Source organism: Cuculus canorus, chromosome 13 (assembly GCF_017976375.1).
Source record: "Cuculus canorus isolate bCucCan1 chromosome 13, bCucCan1.pri, whole genome shotgun sequence".
Taxonomy (NCBI): Eukaryota; Metazoa; Chordata; class Aves; order Cuculiformes; family Cuculidae; genus Cuculus; species Cuculus canorus.
The window spans coordinates 8,738,409-8,750,628 of record NC_071413.1 but is presented as its reverse complement, the minus strand read 5'-3'; the positions used below and the strand labels follow the sequence as shown (position 1 = coordinate 8,750,628).

The 12,220-nt window shown below is 42.7% G+C and overlaps 1 protein-coding gene across 3 annotated transcripts in view; it reads left to right on the top strand.

The window, feature by feature from the left end:
- Nucleotides 1–12,220, top strand: part of CMIP (c-Maf inducing protein) — a 132,234-nt gene that overhangs the window by 81,599 nt on the left and 38,415 nt on the right. The window lies entirely within an intron of this gene.

The window sequence follows — 12,220 nt, the reverse complement described above, 5'->3', positions numbered from 1 at the left end:
AGATAACAACACTTTCTGTGAATATACAGAAGAGAATAACACATGCCATTCATTGCCCTTTCTGGATCTAGGCTGGGTCCAGAGGTAACCAGCTACTTCTGTAGGCAATGGAAACAGCTTAGTGTTGAAAGGGCACTGCAGCTGGTAGTTCTGACACACACAAATAAGCAAGTATGTACCCTTGGCATTTTCCCAGACTGCATCCATCTACTTTCTTGCATGTTTATATCTTGACGTCTTTAGGCTAAGAACTTCTGTATATTTGTGTAGTGCTGAGCACATAAAGGTACCACCCTCTGTAGAAAATGTTGACCCCTACATGCTTAAAGTATTAGTCACTAAAGACCCGCTTAACTAATTTAGTACCATGTTGTACTTAAAGACATCAGTGAGGTCTTTTCCAGGGATCATTGGGTCTTCTCTTGTAAATCTATACCTGTACTCCATATCACATTTATTGGGGGGGATACACCTAAAGGTTATACAGGGCATGTAGCATTTTTTAGCAGGCTTGTTAGTAATGTCTGAACACTGCCCTCATTGCGGGGTGTGGGTTGCTTGTGTTTTCTAGTTATCTGAATGACGCAGCAATGAAACGTGTCAGTTGAGGGCCTTTGGGGGAATGTCCTGAATTGACACAATACGGAAAGTACAGACCTAGCTCTGCAGTAAAGCGTGAAACATGACTCAAGCTGAGTTTTGTGTACCTCTGACCTGGATCTTCTAGAAAGGCGATCTTCTAGAAAGGCTTGCCTATACCGTATCTTTCCTACTGATGCTAATAGCCTGTCCTCTGCTGTCCCCTAATGAATGGTGCTGCTTGGTTGGGAGTTTTACCCATCTGTTTGCACGGACAGTGCAAATGTGTTAATTGTAGAATTGTTTAGGTTGGAAGAGACCTTGGAACATCATCTGGTCCTCTCTGCACCCATGATGCACTTTTCTTCACTCAGTGCAGGGTATACTTTGAAGTTGTAGAAGGTCACTGAGAGCCTGTGAAGCCTGCACCAGGCACAGTATTGATGTGTGGTCTCACAAGTGCTGAGCAGGGGGAGCAGTCGCCTCCCTTGCCCTGCTGTCTGTGCTTGTGCGTGTGCAGCCCACCATGTGTGTGCAGCCCTGGCTTGCAGTCAACAATCACATTACCTTTGTTTTAAAATTTGTCTTTTACACAGACACCATGTTTTGATTCCCATGAATTGGGAAACTGGAACGATGCTGTCATTTGGGATTTGCGAACATTATGCATCGAATGCTAAACTAAGTAATGCTGGCCTTCATTCAAAAACTTTAATTTTGGATTAATACTTCCCTGGTTCTCATAGGGATTGCTGTATCTGTGTCTTCAGGAAATAGATATTTCCATGCATAAGCAGTCTTATTAATTGCAAAAGGATTGACTCATATAAAGTCACACTTGACCTGAATGGTGGTTTCTGGTCTTTACTGTGTCCTGGATATGAATTCATTGTCCATTAGAAGTGAACATTTTTTTATACAAGAAATATGGATGAGTATCAGTTTTTGTATCTAATGGTGAAAGTTCAAAGGGAGTTATTTTTTTGTGCTGTAAAACTGCAAAAAAATTAAGTTGAAAGAAACTGTTCTCAAAGGGGGGTAAAGCCTTACTTTTGTAAAGCACCTTTACAGTTTTGTCGCCATGGTAATGATTAAAAATAGTGCTGATACAGGAGTGGGGTTTATATAGAATTTAAATGATGACATTAAAGAAATTTATAGCCTTAAATTTTGGTAAATCATGCCTTAAAACTATGAGATCAGGAAAAAAATCACATTGGTTATGGCTTAAAAGGCCCATGTCTGTCATTTGTATTTAATAAATTTATGATTCTAGAGAGAGGAATCTGTGATGCCCTGTGATGATTCAATAGCCCCATGCTGTATCGTATAGTAGAAGTATTGTTCAGAGCTCGGCAGTTCTTTGGAGTGGTAGTTCCTGGACTTCAGACCCTCTCGGTGGTGGTTACACAGCACATGCAACTGTAATTGTCTTGGCCGTTTCTTTGTTTTCTTTAACTGAATGTGAGATATTTTCACAGAACACAGAAATTTACATTTTCTGGTATTTTAAGTTGAAGCAGTAAATAATTATCATACAATTAGGCCAATGATGGCTTTTTTTTTTTCCCCTTTTTAATTTTGTATCTATATGTGAGTCAATAATATATTGATGGGAACTTAAGCTGTGAAATTAAGTTTTGCCTTTCAAAGCCTCAGGGCTTTTAAAACTTCGTGGGCTTCGATGACACACGTTTTGGAGAAGCGAGTCTCTTGCTTTGATAGATAAAAGGCAGGCCACAAGGTTTGACTGGTAATTTTACTCTTCCCGTGGAATGCACGGGTGCAAGTTGTGGGTGACCATGAAAGTGCTTGTAAGATAGCCAGAGCCTCTCCACTGCAGGACTTTGAGCATCCTGAAGGAGTTTCAGACTGGACTTTAAACTCCATAGGAAACAGATGCAGGGTCCAAGTGGTGTGTTGGTGGATCTGTGCTGCCAAGAAGAGAAGCTGGTAATAATTAGAGCTTTCTGGTGAACATAGTGGGGCTAAAAACGTGTCGTGACATTTGTCAGTCCCTGATGCACCCTCTCATGGTTAGGTTGATGTTTACTGCCAAAGTTTGTTCTTTTGTATTTGGAAGGTTTATAGTCTGAACAACCTCATTGCAAATTCAGGAGCTATATCATGGAAATCTTGACATACTTGTGGCCTTTTATTTCCATAATGTTTATTTTTTGTAGTTTCCTACCCTACAGGTTTGTCTTTTTCGTTTTTTTTTTATTTTTTTTTACTTAACACATCTTCATAAGCACGTGAAGTCCATTGGTTCCCTCATTTCCCTGCATGAGTTTGATCAGTCTTAGGCCATCTGTTATCAGAAGTCACTTGAAAAATCTTGGCCTTGTTTTCTGTTTCTGAGATCTCAGTTTGCTAGAGGTAACTGTCTTCTGTCGCAGCAGAAGGGCATTAATCTCACTTTGGGAAGTGGAAATGAATAGATGAAAACCAGACAAGATGTTGACAGAACTGGACTAGATAGAAATTTTATTTTTTTTTATGTTTCACTGGTTATGTTTTAAAAACTGGAATGGTTAGAATGATTAGGTTTTTTAAGCTTTCACTGCCTTTGCCTTGGGAAAATACCTGTCTTTCTGGGGGACTTTGGAACAGGTTCCTGCTGTAAGGTATGTCTGCAGCAGCAGTAGCTGATCTGTGGTCTGAGCTGGCTTAGCACGAATCAGTTTAAATCTCGGAGCTGCATATCCATGTCAGCACAGCACTTTGTCCAGCCAAAAGAAGCTCTCGGCAACACGCTGAGATGCCAGACTGGATCTGAGCTGCTGCTCTGAGCTGTTCTGCCCTCATCCAGCCATACACATGCATAGTTTGTATATCCATAGCTGCCTCTTGCATCGCCAAAACAGGCTTTTTTAAGGAGACAGAACTCAAGCCAATTAATTGCCCAGTGGTGAAATCTGAGTAGAAACTAGATAGTTATTTTCTATCTTGCTTTAGCTAAGTCAGGACCAGCACTAAATTTTCCCCTCTAGACTTGGATGCTATCCTATTCAAACTAATATTAGGTCTGAATATAGAGGGGTGTCAAAAACAGCTGAATAAACAGGTCAGCTTGTTATTGTGTACTTAGGTCTCAGCTCTAAAGAGGAGTAAATACAATTGCTGGCGTATGTTACTTCTCAGGAATGCTGAGCTGTTGGCCAAGAGGGATCCTCAGTTTTTGTCCTGGCAAATTGCTGCATTATTCCAGGACTGACCTTATGACTAAGTCTTTGCAGTTCAGGACTTCCAGGTCATGGTGACCACTAGTTTCACCAAATTACAACTTCTTCTCTGTGGCTGTTATGATATAGAGATGCACCAAAATTAGTGCATTGCTCAGGCTCTTAGATGTAGAAAAATCTGGTTTTAGGAGATGTCTTATGAACACAGGGCAAGACTGGTAGCTTTCCCGGGAGTGTAATTATCCTCTTCTCATGATGCATTGAGTGTGAAAGCCTAACTCTGGGAGTTGACACACACCAAGTACCTTGTTAAGCTAGTGTCCTGGGGCCTAATTCTGCGTTATGGATGTTATGAGTACTCTTAGTGTCAGAAGACCTATGTGAGCCTGAAGAAGCAAAGGTGTTGTTTTATATTTCTTTTTCCTTTCTTGATCAGTTTTGTCTTTGTGTATATTTCTTCCAATATAATTAGTGTGTTGAATGCATCATAGTTTACATAATGTATTAGAGAATTATAAAACTACTGCTCGTATCTACACAAAACCTGAAATAGTATGTTGCAAGTGTCACAGCCTGTATCATGCGCTGTCTCTTGCTATAAGTCACACTTACCTTGTCTATCATATCTCCTTGTCTTTTTCTCCCCCTGGAATACTGATTATTTCAAAATTAGAAAAAAGTATCAGAAAACAAGTAAGAGTATGCCCTTCATTCCCTTGTCTTCATTTAGAAGTCATTGCATCACAGCTATTTACTGTAGCCTGGTCTCTGGTGCTCTTTACTGTAGTATTTAAGCTGGGAATACTAGATCAGGCTGTGTGACCGGAGGCAAGATCCATCAAGGACAGTGGGGTTATTGCGGGTGACTTATTTGCATCAGCCCATCTCTGAACGTGAGATGGGCAGTCCTTTCGGTAGCACCTCAGTGATCTCTGATCCTCTGCGAGGAAGCTAGCCTTGGGATCAGAAAACTGAACACTGTGAGACTTGACTCAGTCTTGCATGTCATGCAGCATTTGTACGAAGGAGAAAGAAAACAAGCAAACTGCAGAGATTCAGGGGTATTTTGGTAGGCTAAAGAGTTGCAGGAGGTTTGGAGTTTTGTGCTGAGGCGGTGTAATAAGATGCGATATAAAAACATGGAACAAAATGAGGCTGTTTCAGATGCAGATGCTGCTCTGAAATCTGGTATCTCCCTGTGAGAAACTGGAAATTTCGAAGCTCCAAAGTCCAGTGGTCTGAAGACAGAAATACCCTGCTTTTCTGAAGTCCCTTTTAAGATGCTTGCAAGCATCACATCAGTATCCAGTATCCGTGCTCTCCCTAAGGCTCTGCAGCAGCTTTCTGACACAAACATGTTCCTCGAGCCGTGCACATCTCTCTTGCTGACGACATTGATGATGCAGGTGCACAAGAGAGAAGCCAATTTCAAAGCCATTTATGGTGTTGAAGTGCTAGAAACCCAGCTAAATAATACATTCGCCAAGGAGGAGAAAGTGAAACAGGTGGGTAAACCTCCATTTGGAAGGTTTTGCTGACAGGCGAGAGGGGAACACTGCAGGAAAAGCTGAAGGTGCCCACTGCTAGCACTGGAGAGTAATAAGGAAAAGAGATGACGTGGCTTTTTATTCCGGTTTGCATATCTGGGAAGAAATAATTGCTTTGTGTGCTACTCAGTGCTACCTAATCTTACTGGCATTTCCCGGAAAATAGAAGGGGATGAATTATCTTTCAAAGATTATCTTTTGTTAGCAGTTACTGCAATGCGTAGCATTAGTAACTGCTTAATCCCAGTTTGAGGCGGTTCCTCAGGTGGCAAGTTCTTCCAATCAGAGTTCTTGCGTGCCTGAAATTACTGGCATATGTTTTGCAGCCTTGCAGATGAGGCAGCATCCTGTTTTCCCGGTGATGACCAGCTCTCTCATGCCTTAGTGGGCTCTGAAGAGTGTAGTGTCAAAGTGGGGGCAGTTCTGCACAGCAGGCATGCTGCCTGGCTGTTCTCCATGGTGGCCTTGCACACAGCTTTTTCTTTGGCAGACCTGGTCAAAGTGCAATGGTGATAAGATTGTGCATGTTCTTTTTTTTCCTACACACTATCTCCTCTCTGCAGTAGCAAAGTAATTTATTCCCATTGCAGGCTGAGAGCTCGTGGATGTCAAGGACTAGGCTCCACAGATACCACCATCATGTGTGGAATATAAAGTGCCTGTACGTAAAGGTATTAGGAACCTGGATCAGTTCAGCTTACTGTCAGAGGCATTCTGTAATGCAGCCAGTAATATTAAGTTTCTGCACAATCACACAGTGCAGACCACATCTAGGTGGTAGTTAATGTGGCAGTGTTTTTTATCTTCTGCTTTCCGTTTGATGCATGCTAAACTCCACAGTCACACAGCGGCTGCTATAGTTTCTTTAATTTAATGCTATTCCCTCTTCCACCCTGCCATCCTCTGCAATGCAGTTAGTCCACTGAAGGTTTTGGAAAGTGTGGAGTATATATGGTACACGTATCCCTGCTTTTCATCTAGTAGTCTGCTGGTTTTTTTTTTCTTTTTCAAATGGAACATGATTTTGCTGACTCCAGCTCGTACTGCATAATCTCAAATACACGAGCACGTCAGGCTCACACCCCTCTGGAAACTGTGGATTGTGCCAGAACACTGAGATCTCGATGTCCAGACAGTGTTCGTGTGGCACATTTTCTGCTATGGGGAAAAGGACCAAAAATGCTGCAGCAGGCAGCAGTGAGGTCCTGCAGCAGGAGAGGGTTGTTGTGCCTAAACATGTTTGAAACCTTCCCTCTGATGAGTCAGAGGCTGAGTGCTGTGGATGAAGCAGGGTGTCTGGCTCCTGCCCTGATTGTGTGAGCCCAGCAACCTCGATGTGAAGGTTTTTCTCACTCATTCTGCGTAAGAGTTAAAAGCAACTCAGAAGGGTTTGTAAACCCTACCAGCCTGCAGTTAGGGCGGATCTTTTCCTGTACATGCTATTCAACTGTATTGAAGTTCTTGAAGATTTTTCTCCTGCCCAAGATCAGAAGGAAAAGGTGTTGTGTGACTTCTGCTTAAAAAAAAAAAAAAACCAACAAAATGCAACCCCTCAGAAATCCCACTGAAACACCCATGGACAACATATTATCAAGTATTTCTTTTACGGAGATGTTACATGGGATTTGCAACCCAAGATCGCAGCTGTGTCTCGCTTTTTGCAAGTAAGGAGTGGCTTGTGCTTCTGCTAGAAACGTATCTGCAGTCATAGTGAAATTCCGCATAGCCAAAGCAACATTAAAAACAAACCCCAGCTTGGCTCCGGTACGAAAAATACGGAACAGCAGTTGCTGTGTGCAAGATGAAAGCTGATGTTTTGCCAGCCTGAAGTGTAAAGCTGGTGCTGAAACTGGGGCCTGAAGAATGGGAGTGTTTGCCAAAAGGAAATGGAAGCAGGGATGGAGGGTTTCGGGGAATGCATCAAAGTCAGCTGTGCCAAAAAAGGTCTCCCCTGTGGACAGGTCTCATTACGATAGTAACCGCATTATCCCATGCAAAGTGCAGCTGGAGCCACAGTTGGCCTTTTGCGTTTTCTAGCTGGGGAGACGGCATCTTGAATGCACGGCTAAGGGAGAGTGAGGTTTGGATCGACCAGCTGTGTTCCTGCATCTTAGTGACTGAAGGGCTGTATGCAGGGATTTGAGAGAAAGATAAGATGCCAAAAAAAACAAAGCCAGTTTCTCTGCTTGGTAATGGGAATGTCTACTAAAGACAACCTCTTCCCTCCCCACTTAGGGGGCCAGAAAGAACCTACAATTTTTGTGTTGCTTTCAGTTTTTGAAAACGCACACACTGTATCTGCATGATACATGATATCTATCCTCCTATTCCAATCCTCTCATCCCCCCTTGTTGCAGATGGGTATCTTTGCAGTAGCCTTGAGCACATCAGAGAGCAGAAGCCCAGAAAGATGTTCAGTTAAGTGAAGGAGGTGGAGGTCAATCTGTCTGTCTGTCTGTCTATCTGTCTATCTACCTATCTTTGGGAGCAAATTCTTCAGTGCAGTAGTGTCACAGCTGCTCAGTATCATGCTGGGAGGTGAGCAAGGAGGCTGCCCTGTGAGCTCCCTGGTCCCATTTGCTCTTTGCACTTCTCTTGGTCCAAGCAGATGTGTTTTGTCTGTTTCCTCCTTTTAAAATTTTGTTTATATCAGCATTCTTTTACTTTGCAGTTGTACTGTCCCAATGGTATCTGAGCAAAGGACAAACTCTGTGCCTGTGGGAAGTGTCTGAGTGGTTGTTCCAGCTCCTGCATTAGTAACAGCTGAACCCACGTCACCACTTGCTGAACCCATTGAACTTTGTCGGCTGTGAAAAGGCACGGATCTGCGTGTTTGGGGGTTCTTACCTAGATTAACTGAGATCTGGAGCAAGGTGGTAGACTGGTGGGAAAAAAACAGGTGAAGGAATGTAGATTGGAAAAGGAGTGGAGGAAGGTGTTGTGATGGGGAGCACAGCAACAGCATAGCGACTTGCAGCTTACTTGCTATAGCTCCTGTGCATGCCAGTGATGCTTTTACTTTGGGGTGCCACAATCTAGCAATTAGTGTTGAGGGCTGAGAATCGTAAGACCTCAGTTCTGCTCTCATCCTGCCTTGATATATGAACTCAAAGAAGTCACTTTGGTTTTCTTGCTCAGTTTCTCCTTCTTGCCTTTAATCATCAAGACCACGAGCTGCTCAGGGCAGACCCTGTCGCTTGATGTATTTATTCAGAGTATAGATTCATGGTTAAAAATCTCAGTGCAATATATGTTGGTGATTTCATCAGGATCTTTTTTAAATGATTTGGGGAAAATGAAGTGTTACTTAGACCTTAGCTGAGTGATCTTCAGGAAGTGTCTAGCTTATAGCACTTCCCTCCAGTTCTCTGGCCTGTGGCTAGGAGCTTGTGGGCAAGTGAGCATTTAGAGAAGCGATCGAAGTAGAGAAGTTGATGCACTTCAGCATTTAGCACTAGGTAGAATGAAAAATGCCTTAACCTGAAAACACAGTAAAGTGCAAAAGTTTGCTGCTGCTGTTTTACAGCTATTTTAGAGAACAACACGTTAGTCTTTCCATGTAAGACGTTCAGAAGGTGATGAAGAGTTTGCAGCATGAGTACTCTGAAGTCCCCGATTTGGAAAAATCCCTATAATCTCGTCCCAGCCCCAGCTGTTTGCCTGGAATGGGACTCTCTATAAGTGTAGTCTTTTCAGATAAGTTGCTTTTTTCCTTCATATTGATAAATGTAGCTTGTAGGAACTTAGTTCAGAAGGCTTCCAGTGGATCCATCTGTTGGTTTAAGTCCATCTCTGGCTACCAGGGAAATTTCTCTTAGCAGCAAGTTATTCTTATGCTTTTTCCAGAATAACATGAAGTAAGTGATGCTTGCTAGTATTAAAAGCAGAATATGGATCTAGCTGAGTTCTGGGGATGCCATACCATCTTTGTTATCATGAAGGTAACAAGTTAATAGACAAAATGCCAGCAGATGGTGCCCAAGAATATGGTACAGCTCCTGGGCTTTGTGGGACAAGCCGAGCATGTGTATTGAACATCTCAAGCAACTCTTCCTGTTTGTTGTTATGCAGCTTTTTAACAAAATGCTCTGCTGCAGTGGAGAAAACCGTTCCCGTGTCTGCTCTCTGCGTTTCTTTTTCCTTGCGTCTAGCAAGAGGCACCTCCATTTTACACAAGCGTCGTCAACATTAAACTGTAACACTAGCTTGGCTCAGCCATCCCCACAATGAGCTGGGGAGGACCTCTGTGCGGGAGGTTGACCTTTTCCCTTTTGCTGGAACTGCCCTCGTTGCTCAGCAAGAAATAAACAATTGCTGGCACATGCAACCCTCAAAGTCTGTGTATGTTCCTGCAGTAGCTCCAGCCTCTCCAATAAAGAAGTGCTTAGTAGCAGACTGTTGTGCAGTAAAGGGCTGAAGAGCAGAGAGCTAGAATTTAACAGGCTATTCTGGATTAGGCTTGGCAATTAATTTTAATGTAAGGAAGATGGTATTTGTTTATGGGAAGACAGGTTTCCAAGAGTACAGAACGTTTCCTGGCCACCAGTGATAAAGCAGGGATGAACTTTGGTCATCAAGAATGCTAACTTCATCTTGCCCTTTTTGGATCAGGTGTGCCGGCTGCTTTAAGACGTTCCTAACACAAAAGGTCTTGCTAGGGCTGAAAAAGGCAGTTGTTGCCTGCTCTCCAGTTTTGTTCATTACAGTCCATTTTTCTTGGATGTCAACTACATTGATATTATCATTCTTGTTCAAGGAAATAGTGTATGAGCAAGAGCTACAGGATGAGGCCTTTATGGGATAGAAAAACACATGAAGATGTTACTTAAGAAAGCTGAAAGTTTCCTAGGCTCTTCTGAACTTCTTGTTCACAGCTCAGGAGGTTTTGAGCACTCATAGTAAAACCTGCTGCTTAACATATTTCTGTCACATTTTGTGGCTTAATAACACTGGAAAAGTAATTTTTCACATGTGGACTTCAATCCCTTCTCCTCTAAAAGAGGATTGAGACTTAGGTCTTTGGGTTTCTGCAAGACTTAATTAATTAGAGTGATTTGAGAATGATGGATGCCCTGCCACTGTCACTTATTCCCCATGCTGCTGCTTCTGGGTACTTATTAAATTCAGTGGTTTTGCTTTTAAAGTCAGCATAGCAAGATTTTGGAATGATACGAGCTGCATGGTTCTGGCTGGTCAGTAACTAGAGGGTCAAATTCCAAGTTGGCGTGTGTTATTTTCACTCATAAATTGTCGTAGGAGCTGCTGCTTTTAGTGAAATCCCAGTGAAACTGGATTCCCACCCCCAGTATTTTTCTCGTACATGCTATTAATGATGAATATTTTGTGAGTATTTTCAGCAACTGAAGGCATCTTTTACACCTACATTGAGGGGGAACAAACTCCTTACATGTGTTGATGTGCCTGTTCTCCAATATGGGTCTTTACCAGGTAGCTTTGCTTTTAAGCTCATGAGTGATTGTTTCTCCTTGCTCCAAAGTCAGCACAGGTAGAATAGACCAGATGGCTCGGTGTTGGCTAAGTGCTTGCTAATACACAGCAAATTGCTTCTGTAACTGAGTGATAGGTTTCAAGCTTTAATTGAGGCTTTCAACAAGGCGTTCAACAGTGAAAAGCATTCTGCTGAAAAAAACAGCAGTGTAGCCATGGGCAAAGGTTCAGGGTAGCAGAGTTCAGCCCTCTTGGGAATGGCTTCTCAATTTATTTATTTTCTGCTGCTTTCCCACCATCATTCAAGAATTCTGTAATGTCGCTTGCAGATTACAATTCAGTGTACCAGTTCGGTGCAACCCTTTGTGCTGAAAACGTGAAGCAGACAGTGATAGGTTTGGGGTTTCTTCTTGCAGTGGGCTCAGAAAGTCTGCAAAGGTAGCTGTCCCCTGATGCTCTGTTTGAGTCGTTGTCTGCCTGGTCTGAGCTGCAGCTTTTGTAGGTCTCCCTTGCGTAGCTGGGAGTACAGCTCCTGCTGCCTTTTCTCTTACGTACGTCAGCATCATTAGAATTTCAATTTTTAATGGACATCTCTAAAAGGGAAAAGAAACTTCCCTTGCTCCTCCCTCCCCACAAGCAAGAGTGGCTTTGACAGTAGAAGAAAGATATTTGTGGTGGGGTTGTCTGAGCTGTGTCCTGTTGGGCAAGAGGGTTTCCTTCAGCAGCTGTTCCTTAGGCTGAAGGAGCTGCTGTCTGACATCCCCTTGTAACTCACCCAAGTACTGGGCAGCCCAGAACAGGCAGGGATGCAATAACCCAGTGGTCTAGCTCTTGTGCTTCCCCCCACCCTCACTTTTTATCCTGCTTAGAACTCTGCTTTGAATTTGATTTCTTCATAGTCCAGGACCAGGAATAGGTTCCAGCATGGAAGATGTCTGTTGAACTAGCTTTGTTTAGTGTCCTCAGTTAGGCAGAAAGGAGTTGCTTAAAGTTATGAAGCTGGTTGGTGGGCCTTGAAGTTTAGATTTTATTTAGTGCTGGAGTGGGTCTAACAAAAAGTCCATTTAAAAAGGCAGTATATGAATAAGAGAACTTAAACTATGATTCAAGTTTCCTACAGTCCCAGAAATCTGTGATGATGGTAGAAGTAGTACTGGTAGCTTAAAAGCGCTGGTGGACTTTCTATGCCCCAAGGAGCTTAGAAGTACAAAGATTTTTACTCAGTTTTGAAATCCCAAGCTCATTTGATAATGCCCACAGTGTGTGTTTTTATGTTCCTTTAGCTTTTCAGTGGCTTAAAATGCACTGAAAGTGTGAACTACTGCCAGAGTGCCTTTGTAATTGCATGAATTTAATTAAAAAGGTAATTGGATTGCTTTATCAGCCTCTACATGTCAGCCCAGTGCCACCTTCTTCTCCCACCTCTAACAACATCGACAAACCTAAGGCATCTGAAATCTG